Here is a 15,475-nt window from a genome sequence, read left to right on the forward strand (position 1 = left end):
AGCCTGTGTGTGAGGCAGAGAGTTTGTCTGCTAAAAGTTCCTTAAAAGTAAAGTTCTGGTTAAAAACGCTGAAAAAAAATTTGTTTTCTGATCAACCCTAAAGATCAAGGCCTGGTTTTGGTTTCCTTTCTTATTTTGGCTACTCTGATTTTAGATGTGAGCATCCACTCCATGAAAAACTGTTGGCTATTAAACCAACCTTCCCCTGTGCTGGGCTGTACAGAAAGAGCGGCAACAAATGGGATCATACAGGGAGTATGCACAGTAAAATGTACAAAAGACGGTAGATATACTTTTAAATCACATGTTTCGAAAACATAAAAATGGTGAAAATGAGAACAATGGTTTCTTTTCCCCCTTAATTTTAAATCGTCCAAAAAAGCGTGTTTGAAATAGCTTAAAAGATGCGAAGTTTCTGTCTCTGCGCCTCGCAGGGTGCTGCGAGCTCTGAAGCGATGTTGCCACCTTGTGGAACAGGAATCTACTTTGTTCATTTAGGAAAAAAAAAAAACTTATTACCTTCCACTCCTTGTCCTTTGTGACAAATTAGAAAGAAAAGTCCTGTGTGTTGGGAGGGAGGGGGCCCTCTCACAGCACGCAGCCCAAGGGCTGAGGATGTGCAGGGAAGGAGCCGTGATCAGAGAGTGCATTCCTCCACTGCTCATTCTCAAAAATAAGTGTATCATCGTCTTTGATTTCCTTTTTTTTTTTTTTTTAATTTCCCATCCCCTGCATGTATGTTTTTCCCTTCCTTTCTGAGGGACTGGTGATTCGCCCATTATCTTGCAAATAAACCCCATCACTTTCATGAAAGGCTATGGTTTATCATCCCGTAAAAAGCAAAAAAGAAAGATCACCTAGCTTTTATGCGCTTTAGCCCTGCAGTCCTTGCACAAGCAAAGCTCCCATTGACTTAGGGCAGACTTTTGTCTGGTTTCTGAAGCCACACTTCTCCTTGAGATTCATAAAAGCAACCTTCAAAACCTGTGGGTACGTGCCCAGCTTGTGTGGGCCAACGTTTTGGAGAACACACATTACTTTTATGCTCAGGAAATCAAGACTGGGCACAGGGAAACGATCACTTTAGCTTTCAAAAAGAGTGAGTGCCTGACCTGGAATTTGCAGTATTTAATTTCAGCTTGGAACTACATGACGGAGAGATTTGACTGCGTTCGGCAGGAGGATGCAAACCGGTATCTCCGACCACGACTGCCATATCATGCAAGCTGGCCGAAGAGCAAAATCCAGACTCCTGACACATTTTCCCTCTTTCTCTTAATAATATCCAGGGCCAGCCTGCAGAGTGGGGAGTTTAAGGGAGGTGCTCAGAAAAGGTTCATGGCATGGAGGGATTATCCTACCTTTTTTCCGGTAAGTTTTAGCTTTCCTGAGCTCCTCCATCTCCCCAGGGCAAAGGGGTATTAAATGTTGTATCTACCAGTGGGCCCTAAACAATGATAAATTATTATTATGAGGGATTTCCAAAGCCTTTTCTTTTAATAACAAGAATTTGTCTCTGACAAAATGGGAGTTTTCATTTAAAACCTCCATTAGTTAAAAAATGGGAGTTGGGGTTTCAACATATGCCCAAATGCTAGGATTTTCCTGCATTTCATTATTTCTTTTTTTCTTCTGTTTTCTCCTGTCCTTGTTGCTTTTTGCAGTGGTGAAACAAAGTAAAATAAAAGATAAAAGAAAATAATATAAAAATAAAATAAAAAATTAAAATTAAAACCCCAAACATCACAAAATAAGGTAGAAGAGGGATACAAGAAAGTAGAGAGGAGAGAGAAAAAAAGGAAATATCAAGAAAAGCATGTAAAGCTTTAACTCTTCCCTTAAAATAAAAAGAAAATATTTAAGGCTTTTTTTTTTTAATGAAAACTCTTCACTGTTCCTGTTTCTGGTCAGCACTATTTATAAGCGATCACCGCTGAATCGTTCAGCCTCTGGCAATGTCAGCATCTGTCCGGCAGTGGGTAAACAGCAACTGCCGTCGTACAATGTGAATAACAAACTTCCATTTACAAAATATGTTTACCCCACTATGTGCTTGGGCATGAATACTACCTTCTTTTTTTGTCTCCGGGTCTGTATTTCCCTCTGAAGAGTCCTGGAGAGCCCTACAAGGTGCAGCACTTCCCAGCCTACGTGCATGCTCACACACACACAAACACGCATGGCTTCGGCGTGGAGCCTCCCACCTCCCCGCCGGGACATGGTTTAGCAAGTTATAAAACCAAACCCATCCCAAGGAAGAAGGTTTGGGCAGCGTGGTATTCCTGCTTCATGCTGCCCACAGCTCTGAGGCTTCGGCATCAAAGGAACAAGGGGAAAACTGGTGTTTCGGGTTTATTTAAAAAAAAAAAACCCACAACCTAAACTGTTGAACACTGAGGTTTGGGTCACCCCAGCAAGTTAAAGGTACTGGGGGATCCTGAGCCAGCTGATAAAAATGCAATGCACTGATAAACTTCTCCTTGGTGGCATCAGGGGATGTCGGGGCCTGAAACTGGAGGTTTTCTGCCTCTGCCCAGCCCACCTAAGCCAGCACAGCCCCAAAACCCTCATTCCCACCTGACATGCTGCCAGACCTCTAGGATAGCACTGGGATAAACACATCGCTCTAATAGAGTCCGATTTGTCCAGAAAGGGAATTGAAAAAAGGAACATTTACCTTCAATGCTATATGATTTTTATGGGTCCCTCTTGTTTAGATCATAGGGAAGCAAATTCATCTCCAGAGTCTCCCTTGAAAGAGAAGGATTCATAGAAAATTCAACTTGGAGAGTAGTTTAATAATAATGATAATTTCTTGTAAAGTCATGTTTTACCTGGAACCGAGTCAATGGCTATAAAACTGCTATAGTGAATTGACAAAATAATTCCTAGATTTTTTTTTCCTGCTTTTTTTCTTGTGCAAGGGCAATTTTTGAAAAGGTAGATGCAACTCCTGGTAACTCAAGTGCCGAAACAATGAAGGGCACAGTAGGCAGTTTCATGGCCAGTGACTTACTTTTATTTTAAAATCATGCTGGAGAGCTAAGAAAAATTGACGGACAAAGTTTGCAGATCAGTGTACAAAAAGCCTGTGGGCAGCTAAGCAAGACAGAAAGGCGAACTCATGTTTTGAGCCATTTTCTCCCCAGCAGGTGCAATAACGTGCAAAGGGGTGACTGGTTTTACTATCCCAGGTCTGCGGTGCTTTTGGGAGCTGCATTAAACTCCCCCAACGACTGTGTGAGTGTTAATGACCTGGGGTTTCAACAGTGATTTCTGAGTGTTTGGGGTTTTCCTTTTCTGCCTTCCATCCCAGCCCCATCCTTCCTCTGAAAGTACGACAATCCCTTTCTGACTAAATGACTGGAAATGCTGGAGTTTGGACTATCAGATTTTTCCTTCGGACCAGTGAAGTGGAAGGAACTAAAAACCACCACCTACTACTAGGCGAGGAAAATTTCAAAATGAAATAAAACTTAATAAAACAGAAGCTCGGCAAAGCTGTTTTTAATGAAGACCATTACTGGGAGAGGTGGCGTTTTCCTTCCCTCTGTGTGTGTGTGCGCACATCAAACCCTTTTCTATCCGGTCACAACCAGGGAGCTGAAAAATCTGTCTTTAATTGCAGATGTTGTAAAAATAATCACATAGAAGACTAAACTAGCATTAAAAATGTGGATTCTTGACTTGTTGCCTTGGCGTGGAACATCTTTCTATTGAACTGCTTATAAAGCAGTAAACTATGAGTCAAAATTTCTTCAAGAAGATGTCTTTTCTTGTTATGGTTATTTTACTTCAGAGGGTGTTTCCTGGCTTTGCCAGAAAAAGGAGATGGTGGGGAATGTTTGCTCTGTCTTAAAAGACGGCTTTGTTTTTAATTATCCTTGCTGCAGAATACAGTGAGATCTTTCTGTTTCCATACTTTTTAGCTCAGATAAAATTCTCGGCATTTCAGCACTTTTTTTTTTTCTCCTCCGCAGCTTTTTCCCATTTGAACTGTTATTTATTAGTTCTTTACTACCTTTCACGCAGTTAAATGAAAATCTCGACGCTTAATGGTGAAAACACCCCAAAGGAATTTAATTTTATTTTAAGGGTAACATCGCCCTCATGAACAATCTACCTCCAAACAATGAGAAATTGTTTCTCTGATCCCACCTACCCTCCTTCTCCTTCCTTGACTCTTCTGTTGAGTTTCAATTCCGCTAGGGGAAAAGGGGTATTTTGTTAGTTTGAAATCGGATTGCTGTTGCTTTTTAGTACCTTTATGAATCCAAGAACATTAGCTGAAATGAAGTCTAGTGCAAAATGTTTCCTTTCTATGGGACCTAACACATTGAAGGATGCCAGTAGGTGGTCACTGTTCATAGACTTTAAAATGCAGATTAAGCCCAGCTGAACTGTGCCAAACCTTTTTCAACCCTGTTGAAGTCCAAAATAAATTCACACCTCCTCATTTCTGTCCTATTAATCAATCAATTCAAGAAACTGCAGTCTGTGGTGGGTATCAGTCAGAGACTTGTCTGTTCACTTGGGCTGATGCACAGAATAAATGTTTTCATATATTTTAAAATTAATTTTATTTCCTGTGTCTATATTTTTAATTTTGTTTTCTTTTGCAAGAATGCAACTGTGACTACCTGTTGTCAGGAAGACCATAAATTTCAAAGTTAAAATAACATTATATTCCAGTATTTGTTTTTCAGGGAAAAAAATCAAAATAGCAATCTAAAAAAAATAAAGAGGAAACTGTGAACCTTGCTTAGTATAAATGTACAATAATAAGATTTATTTTTACTTTGGCTGTTTGAAACTTCTCTAAGTTTATGCCAACAAACATAACTAGAGTCCTAGAATGATCATAATCCATCCCCACCAAGTACAAAGAAGGGTTTCTCTTTTATGGAGACTTGATTTTCCAAAGTGAAATTGTTTTGTGGGGCAAGGGCAGCATTAGCTAATATTAATGACCTCTAATTCTTTGCACTTTTAATATTCAGGTTTCCAACAGCTTTGCAAAGAGCAATTAGATAAGCATCACAGGAGTCCCACAGAAAAGGGAAGAAATGTTCTCCCCATTTCGTACCCTGAAACTAAGGCACAGAGAAATTTAAGCAAAATGTGATATTAAAGGAGTGGCAAAACAAGGAACAAGATTCAGATGGCTTCTCATTTTAACCACATGACAAAATTCCTTCCCCATAAAATAATAATAATAACGGCCTTCATACCTAGGAATCCAGGCAGGGTGGCAAAAGAGCACCTCCCAGGCTGGTGCATCCCTTGGCATTTCCTGGTTTGCCAAAGTAAGAGGGGTCCATAGAGAAAAGGTCAGCATTGTTATTTTGTGCCTGTCAGACAAATGTAGCAAAATTCATTGCCATTCATTTCCTAAAAAAAAAAAAAAACAAATGAAACAACTAAATCTATATTCAAGATGTTGCCAAATGGAGATATATACAATTGTGTATTCATTCTTCTGCTTTCTGACATTTCTTTTCCTAAGAATTCCTAATACGCATTTTATCTGGCATGACGTAGCATAGACGTGACTTACAGAGAAGTAACCATGGTGACTCAGATGTCATTCCTAGGTGGTAAAAGTTAATTTATACTCCATTATTGGATATAACTCAGATAATATTTTTCTCTATGCACTCAATCTTTTTTTTATTGACACTGCATTTCATTTGTCATTTTATTATCTGGTCAGTCTCTTTCATGAATACATTTCAGTTCTGATGACCTTGGATAAACCATGACTTGGTCACCTCAGTCCTTTCCTAGATCATTTGCAAATAAGCTGAACGGCACAAGGCTTAACTCATCTCTCCATCAGGTACCATTATTAAAACCAGCCATTTATTTCAGTCCTTAGTGTGTTTCCAACCTTTCGACCATTAATCCGTGTCAAGATAGTTCCTCTTACACCACGAAAGGTTAATTTCTCAAAAGTATTTTGCTGTGGGATTTTGTGGACAGCTTTTGAAAAGTCCAAGTAGTCCAACTGGATTCCCATACTCTACATCCTTTTTTACTCCATCAAAGGTTTCTAATAAATGTATGACTCCTGACTTGTAAGAAATGCAATGCTGTCTTCCTGATATCAGGTCTATCTCTGTCTACTAATTCTACTGTTTAATACAATGTCTACCAATCTGCATTAAAGAGAAGTAAGCATATTATTTGGCATTCACAAGATGATGTTTGGAGCTTTAAAGGAAAAGATGACTTTATAGTTGCCGTCTTCTTCTCAAGTACAGGGCCCTATATAAGTGCTAGGTCCCATACCACAATTAGTAGGTTTGCTGCTTTGTGAGTGAATTTCTTCAGAACTCGTGAGTAAATGACATCTGATCTTGGCTGTTTCTTACTGTTCAATTTTATTGGCTTGTTCTAAAATTTCTGCTAATAACACTTCGTCTTGACACAGTTCTTGAGTTTAATCTGCCACAGAGGAAAGTTTTGTTGCAAGAACCTCTCACTGCCCCTCAAAAAAATGTATTTAGCTTTTCTGCTGTGGTCTTATCTTGCCTAAGAACTGGCTTTTCTTTGAATCAACTGTTACTTCTTTGAAGTCTCTGGCAGACTGGTTTTCAAAGAAAAGTATTTGAAACGTTTTTATGAAGGTATTTTTTAATGGTTTTGGCATGGACTTCCTCAAATTATTTCTTGACCTGCTTTATTAATGTTTCATATTTAACCCAACATAGAATGATCTTCCCTTTTTCCTTCCTTTATAAAAAAAAATCTGATCTTTTAAAAGGGGATAAAATCAGGGGGAATTTTAGGGAGAATTTTAGTTGATCAATATCATAAATTATCGTAGTATCTTGTCTTTAAAAGTCTCCATAGCAACTGCAGTCATTCAATGCTTTTAGCTGTGCCTTTCAACTTCTTAAAAAACCCTGACCTCCTAATTTTCAAGTGGTTCCATTCTTGAAGTTAAATGTTACAGTGCTACGTACTGTTTTCCTTGCTTTTTTGCATCATGGATGCTGTGTCCTGCTGAGAATTAAACAAACCTATTCAGTCCTTCCTATTAGCCCCATTGTTTTTGAGCAGTTCTCCAGAAATTTTTAAGTGCAAAATCATTCTTTGGGACAGAAAGGAAATGCTCATAATAGAAATGATTATGAGGGGGTCTATCTGGAAAAAAAGAAAAAAAAAAGAAAAAAGAAGGAAATTTTTTTAGAAGAAAGTAGTCAATTGAAAAATACAGCCTGTTTCTTTCTTTGGAGGAGAATGAGAAGAAAGAAAAGGCAAAATATTCAGGTAAAACCCTCCCTTATTTTTCTCATCTAAAATGAAAGACAGCATTCCCATTCTCTAGAAAAAGGCTTTATGATGGTGTAATTTACTTTGCCTTTGAAAACCCAGTTATCAAGACTTGAGTTATGTCCTAAACACACCAAAAATCAGTGCCACTTAGCTCTTCTGAAACACGTGATGTATTTGGGATGTTCGGACCACTCACGTCGTTTGGAAACAACAAAGCACAGCCTTCCATAAGACTTTTTTTATAAACATGCAGTAGCTTATCAAAACCCCAAGTCCTTTCAAAGCTCTACAAGAAGATGTAAGTGGCTAATTAAAAATCCCCAGGAGCAACAATTAATTGTTTAATGAGGCTTGATCTGGCTGAAATGAGCTAGTTTACCACAGTGTGTTTTAGCTACCCTTTGCGTATGACCGCAAAAGTTTTAGCACGGTGACCTAATTGCCACAGCAAGAGCTGAGCTTGGTAAAGCATATTAAAGAATCACAGTTACCAGCTCCATTTGACCCTAGGGGAGAAAACTTCTTGCTGAGATCTCCTGGACATGTGAGCCTAAGTTGTTTATAAGTCTTCCCCCTTCAAATAGAAAGCTGCATGGGCAGCAAAGCATAAAGGAAATTATGTCATGTAAAGCGAGCATAGAAAGAAGTAACCTCCAGAGAAAATAAAGGCTTGGGAGGTGGAAAAGTTTTTAGTGGAAGGTGCCAGTTAACACACTAAGTACAGAGTTGGGACCGTCTTAGCTTTGAGCTTGTATAGCTAAAGCTCAGACGTTTCACTGTGCGTGCTCAGTGCCTCATTCCTCATCATTCATCATGGAAAGGCCATCCATACCACACATTCATTGGTGCATATAAAGCCATTCAAGGCAGCCAGTTGCAAATATAAAACCTGTAATGAGATCTGATGGGTGAGAGTTGAAGGACTGCTACTCTTAATGGAAGAGGCTGATAAAATGTGGGACTAACAAGGTTGGAGCTTTGCGTTGGAGGATGTTGGTGTCCAACTTGTGGCAAATCTAGGATGATATGTGGAAACCTCTGTGGAAAAGGAATGACTAATCATGGGTGACATATGTGGATACAACATGGCTTTTGTGTCCTCAGCTGCCTGGACATAGAGGTGTATATAACTACAGTGGCTGTCTCCTTGACCAGGTATGTGTGTTTGGTTCAAGCCTAAACTAAGAAATCTGCCAAATCTTCATTGACACCTTTCATATCATGCCATGTGAGCAGATGCAAGCTCAGGTGGCGAAGATGGAAATTTGGACAGGAAAAATGAAGAGGAGCTGAGTACCAAAAAGGGAACTCTTGGACCAGGTGTAGCAGTGAGGTGCCTTAAGGACTAGTCAACATTTCCTGATGGCCTGTATACAGATGGGAGGAGAATGCCACAGCTGGTCACTGATAGAAACTGGAGGAGAATTGTCAGTGTGGGGGCAGTTATTAACCAAAAATCAGCAGAAAATATGTGACAGTACAAAATGCAAGATCACCTGCTAACATGAACTCTGCTGGATGCTGCAGATTTTCAATTGGAGAAGGAAGGAGGAAGGAAGACCAACACTGTTAACCATTCGTGGAGTGACAGGACCATCAACTACAAGTCCTCTCTGTTGTAGCAAAGTGGGGAGATGTAATCTAAAGATGAATTTTGAAACTGTTGCCAATAGGAAATATAAAATTCACTGAGTTATAAACGTGCTGCTGGGCTTCAGGTGGAAGGGTGTACTGCTCCACCCAACGTGTGGAAGGAAATAAGTTCTTTGTTTTATAATCTGTGTTCCTGTACTTGTGGGATCCCTTTGGCTGTGCAGTGCTGACGGTGAAGGTAAAATCAATGAGTTGGCTTCCAAAGCCACTCTTGCATGCCAGGAATGTAAGTGAGGAAACCCTCACATCTGAAGCTCAGTTGCAAAGGACCAAACCTGCCGCTGTTAGTCATTGCAGAGGGCCGCTGACTTCAGTAGGGCTCTATCAATGTCTGCCAGCAAAGTGTCAGACCTGTGGTTTCACGTGGAAATTGTTTGAGTTGTACGTTGAAATGGTCAGGCAAAAAATGCAGGAAAGAAACCGAAAGGTTATCTGGGGGCAATAGCCCCAGCAACCCAGTGATTTCCTACTCAGTGGTAATCATGAATAGCAGCTTATTTTGTGGATATGTGTGAGGAAAATGTAGTTGTTGCAGTGTGTTATCAGCAAGAGCTGCTTCAGACATGCTTGTGGTTGGGCTAGGGGACCGATGCTAATAATTCAAGTTATCCTTGTTCAAGCTTTAGAAGGCTTCTATTGTGGTAAAAATGAAAGCTTCAGGAAATGTTTGCACAAACTCAGCAAGAAGGGAAGTTATCACTAGTTTCAACTCACTGTATAGCTCATGTGCTAAAAATGACTAATGCTTGGAGATATATGGGGCTCTTATTCAAGGACACTTATCTGTAACACTATTCTTATCCTACTGCCAGCCGAGGAAGCTTTGTCACTGATTTGAGTGCTAGAATAATCTAAACTGTCCAAATAATTTACTAAAAACTTAAAGTCTGTGGGGTCTCATCTGGTGGTTATTTATGTCTATTGGTACCAAATTGCCATCATCCTCCATTATCTTAAGTGGTAGCTTACAGCCCTCAGTGCATTTTTTAAAAATCACACCTATAAAGAAGGACAGTGTTATTATCCCCATTTTTCAGGTGGAATATGGAACTGAGAGAGCCAAAGCTATATTAGGGAACTCGAAGCTATATTAGGAACCTTATGCTGGTTGGGTGGAGAGGAGAACAAACAAACAAACAAAACCCCCTTGTGCAAGTCCTTGTGGAAATTTCCTGCAAAACAGAGCAGCAATGAATTAAGCATAGTCCTACATCTCTGAGAGTTGTCATCCCTAAATTCCCTGGTACAGCATCTCAGTCCATGTCAATTGTCCAAGTCTGTGGCCAAGTAGACTTGAATCTGTGTTATCAAACTCCATGTGACGCAGATACATCTTCTTCTCCTGAAAGAACAAAGCAATGACAAAGACAGTGATAACCACCCACATGTCATGAAGGGCTTGGAGGGAGGAATTCAGGTTTTGTGAAGTATATTGAACACCTGAATATTAGAAACATTTATGCTCCCTCATTGTAAGGCAAGGTCCCCACCTTTAGCTTACTCCTCTTTGGAACCACATGAAAGACACTAAAGTGAGACCATGAAGAGCCAAACCCTGCAGTTAATCAAAGAAAAGGGACCGAGCAAAGAGCTCTGTGCAGGACCCCATTCTGCCCAGCTCCCATCAGCTACCCTGTCAGCTTGTGGTTATGAGATTTTTTTCTCTGTGGAAAAAAAAAAAAACATGTATAAATTTTATATAACTACAGCTATGCATCTTAATACTGTACATAACCTTAAGATGGCATTATACCTTGTCCACAAAATTCAACAAGATGGATTACAAATGGGCCTTACAATTTGTTGAATGCTAAAAGGTTTTGAAGCAATTACATAGTCCCAATGGTTTTAGTTATTAGTATATTCTGCAAGATGTTTCCAAAGTTAGTGGCATCTTTTGGGGATGCTAGAGGACTGCAAGATGCTTGGACTCAAATCACCCCTCTAGTCTCAGGATTAGCCCAAGGCTTCTCATCTCTGGGATGAAAAGAGGGAACATCCCAACCCAAATCTGTTATGCTATGTTTCTTTGTGAGTCCGGACACATTCATGGTGGTCAACTTAGGTGATACGCAGCTAGTGTACCCCTTAGTTGTGACCATCTCATCTGTTTGAACATATTCCTCCATCACACCATGAGCACTGAACTTCTGAACAATTTGCCAGGTAGATTTGCCAGATATTCCAGATAGAAATTTTAGTAAGTTGAACAGTTTTTCACTGGCATGTAAAGCAGTGAGAAGACACCTGATGTTCATTATCTTTTATCACTACCAGTCTTGTCTGGACATAAAAAGCTCTATAAACAATGGTCAGTCTGTGGATTATCTTAGCTAATGTATCATCTTTACTTCAGCCTTAGTCCTCTACAACCAGTGATAAGTAGGTCTCCAGGAAGAAACAAAATACGGTGCCAGAAATTAAGACAAGAGATTCTGAAAGCCAAAGCAATTTCAGGATCAGTCTTAAAAAAAAAAATCACTGGAAAGAGGAGACAGCTGTAGGGCTCAGCTGGTCACACCTGAATCTCATGAAAGAGATGATGGAAGAGGATACTGGTCAACTAAAGAATACTTACTAGCTTATCGTAACAGGAAGGAGTACTAAGGGACAAAAACAACGCAAATGTAAACCTATTCCATACAAAGAGGACTAAGGTGAAATCAGGGACTTACAGGTTTGCAATAAAGTTTGATTTTGACAGTAGGCAAGGTCTTGGAGACATTAGTGGAGGATGAGATCACAAAACATCTGGAAAAATACGAGCTGATATAAAGGAATTGCGATAGTTTCTGGAACAGAAAATCATGTCTAACAGGCCTGGTGGAATTTTTGGAGGCAAAACAGAGGGCAGATGAGAAATTATATGGTGAGTTGTAAGTGCCTTGCGTTTCATGGAAGTCCTTAGCACTACGCCAGCCAGTGGATGGAACTATGTCTGTTGAATGGTGGTGTACATCTTCACTAAATAAAGAGAACTCTTACACAGTGATCAAAAGTAGACCAAAATGGCAAAAGTAACAGCTTAAGAAGGAAGAGCTGTTTATGGAACAACTTAGTTTGAGTATGCTGCTTCCTGATCTCGTTCCTGAATAATGCTCAGGTAGCAAAGCTAACAGACTAAAACTAGGGAGCAATAATCAGAGGCCAAATCATCGATCTTTTCCATTCTATTTTGTACATTCATGCTTCTGAATTAGCTACTTGCCCTTTCCTTTGTATTTCTAATAGGTGTAAACATTCTTGTTGCTTGGGCCTGGGACAGTCTGTTCCTTTGAGTTGAGGTCTATAAGTAGCCTGAAAGCTGTTTTTTTCATGGTGACTCAGAGGATCTGTTTACACCCCAGGCAGCAGTTAGCTGCTCAGTTGTGGAGAAAGAGCTGCTTAGTTATGTAGAGACAATAGCTCAGATCCAGGATCCTGTAGGACCTGGCTGGTATGGAGCCCAAAATTCAGTAAGCTCAGTGTGTGTCCTGTCTGATGTGTACCTGTCTCCAAGAGGTGTACATAAAATAACCATCTGTAATTCTTGCATAGCTAATTGAGAGGTAAAACTACTTCTAAAAACCTACAGAGGACAACCCATTTTGCTTAACTGTGTGTTTCTTCCCCTGACAGTGCAAAGCAGTAGAAGTAAACTATAGGGGATGGCAACTGTGTAGGATCCAGTCTACCCACCATGTTCTCATAAGGAATGCAAAATGAAGAGAAGCCATGCACCCAGGTTTTATATAATATTGACATTATATCTGACAGTTTCCCCAAGACCCTGGTCCTGGGGTCCACATAGTCTTGAGGATGTTTGATTCCATCACCCACAAGGGTTCCCTAATCACAAAGTCAAGGCCAAGCATAGTCCGGTCTCCCTTTCCTCCATGAATCTAAACTACTGTGTGTCATGGAATATACCAGTCACATTATATTACAAGGAGCAGGGTCTGACATCCCTAATTTTCCTCTAATCACTAGACTGGGGTTTTTTGGTTGGGGGTTTTTTTTTTGTCTGTCTGTCTATCTGTCTGTCTGTCTCCTGCTCTGAAGTCATAAAAAAAAAAAAAAAAAAGGTTTGTGGTGTGCTCGCCAAAACACTGTGGAAAATGTGAGTTTACCTTCCCTGGAGACAATATCTTCCAGTTTCTACAGCTTTCAGACTCTAAGGAGGAAGGTGGATACTGCTGTATCATTGTCCTCGCTACCTCTGACTTTAAAGGTTTCTCTAGAAGACTTAGGTGGAGACAAAGTGGTGTAGGCTTAGGAAAGGCTAGAACTTTGATCACAGCAGAGTTTGACCGATGCATTTAAGTGTCCTGAAAAATTTCAGATTAAATAAAAGTGCATTTAATGATCTTATGGGCCTGTATAATGAGAAGTCCAGAAAAATATATGGGCTGTTTTGCAGTCTGTTACAAAAGTGGGATTTAAGTGGACTGGATTTCTTTCCAGGATGACTAGCTCTGCCTCTCAGCTAGCCAGCTGTCCTGGGCTCAACTCTGGCCTAATACGGCTATAATACCTTCATTTCTGGAACCAGCTCATTTGAGTATTTCCCAGATATTTCTTCCCTGTGCCGCTTTGCATACCTCTGACATGCTCTGAATTGTACATCAGTTCTTGTGTTCATTCTCTGTCTATAGCATGTAAGTCTGGAACACACCGGTCAGGTTCTAGTCAGACAGAATGAAGATAGGTGTTCCTGCAGGTCTAATACTAAAATCTTGCAAAGGATGTTAATCAGCCCAGAGGCACATGGACTGATTGCTTTTACAAAATCATCTTTTCCCGTGGTTTTCCAGTTACTTCCTTTATTTGTTCAAGGTGGAAGGCTTATCTGCAAAGTGAGAATATTTCCAGGATTACATAAAGAAAGTATAATAGGCATTTGAAAATTAAATTCTAAAATTTTCTCTGAAGTAGCCTGAGAGGAGTCTTGTGGATCATCAAATCCAGCCACATGCTACTTCAGCCTCCCATATAACATAATCTGTTCATAAATTTAGTGTGCTCCTTCATAAAAGTGGTTAGGTTTCTTGCCATAACTACTCCTATGGGAAGGCTGCTTCAAAACCTCACTTTTCTGACAGTTTGAAACTATCTTCTAATGTCCATCTGAAATTTATTCATGGCCAGTTAATACCTATTTGTCCTTATGCCAAAATCATCCTGTAGTTTAAATAGTATTACTGCCTTTCAGCTTCTGTTCTGATACAACAAACCTCTCCTCTTGTATATGAAATCCCACATTCCTTAGATGATCCCTGCGCTCTTCGCTGCACCATCCTTATTTTCAGTTCATCTTTCTTGATCACAGGTGACCTGAATTGTGACGACTGTTCCAGAAGCGAATAGCTCTGCACCTGTGTAATCGTGCTCACCAACCCTACAGTTTCCAATTTGGTTCAACCAAGTGAAGACATGTCAAAAAGATTCTGATTTTAGCCAGGCTGGTTTGTGTAATGAAAACAATTCCCAGTGTGTTTCCACAGTGTTTTCAGCTCCATATAGATGAGAGACAGGCTTAAATCTGTAATAAAAACTATCCTCTTCCATCAAGTTCTCATCAATTTACATTAGGATTTAAGCATCTTTGCCTTTGATTTGGCTAGAATGCAAATTGTATGTTTGCATCTGAATGGTTTAAGATTTATGGCTTAGAGACACAAACAAGTTACAATGCTTTTGCAAGCTCCCATGTGCCAGCTGAACTGCCACAGTTGACTGTTGCAAATGTGATCTAATGCAACACAGTTTAGCAGTGGAAGAGGTTGAAGCTGTGGATGCTGCGGATGAGGATTGAAAGTCATCTCCACAAAATGACTGACTTTAATAAGCTCCAGGCTAAGACACCCAAATTTAGTGCTCGTATGTATCCAAGCTTCTGTTACAGTCAATGTGTGTCTGGTCAATCATGGAGAGATAGAGTAGACAACATATTCAGCTGGATCCTTGACTACTAGTCAGGTGTGCTGTCTTAGTAGTCAACAGAGAGAGAGGGTCACTTGCAGGTAACATACTGCTTATCTTCAGACATCTGGGACAAAATCTGCCCCATAACTTGGTACAATGCAACAATTCAGATACATGTTCAGTGGTTTCGGTGGAGCTGAACCTGATACATTGATCAAAGGTCTGCTGCAGTAATAACTTTTTTAAGCATTTTTAACCCGTGCTGTGTCTAGGTAGTAGCTACAGGCAAAATACACATTCCTTTCTACTGCTTTTTGAGAACAAGTGATGAAAAGTGCTCTTTGACTATGTGGGTATTGATGCATTGTGCTGGATGGAGACCCTGGATACTTCTAGGTATCTACACATAGGTGTCTGAGTTCCCACTCTAGTTAGAGGACACAAAGTTGATGTCATCAGTGTAACCAATGGAGTCCAGTAAGTGCTTCAGCTTGTAGTAAATATACACGTATTACGTGATTCAGCTGCCCAGTGCCACCTGAGATATCCTAAAGTATCTCAGTAGCACCACCCTAAAGTATCTCAGCTGCTGGACCAGAAGGACCCATGTCCTGTTTAGCAGACCTTGTGTGTTTCT

Source organism: Egretta garzetta, unplaced genomic scaffold, assembly GCF_000687185.1.
Source record: "Egretta garzetta isolate BGI_Z169 unplaced genomic scaffold, ASM68718v1 scaffold235, whole genome shotgun sequence".
NCBI lineage: Eukaryota > Metazoa > Chordata > Aves > Pelecaniformes > Ardeidae > Egretta > Egretta garzetta.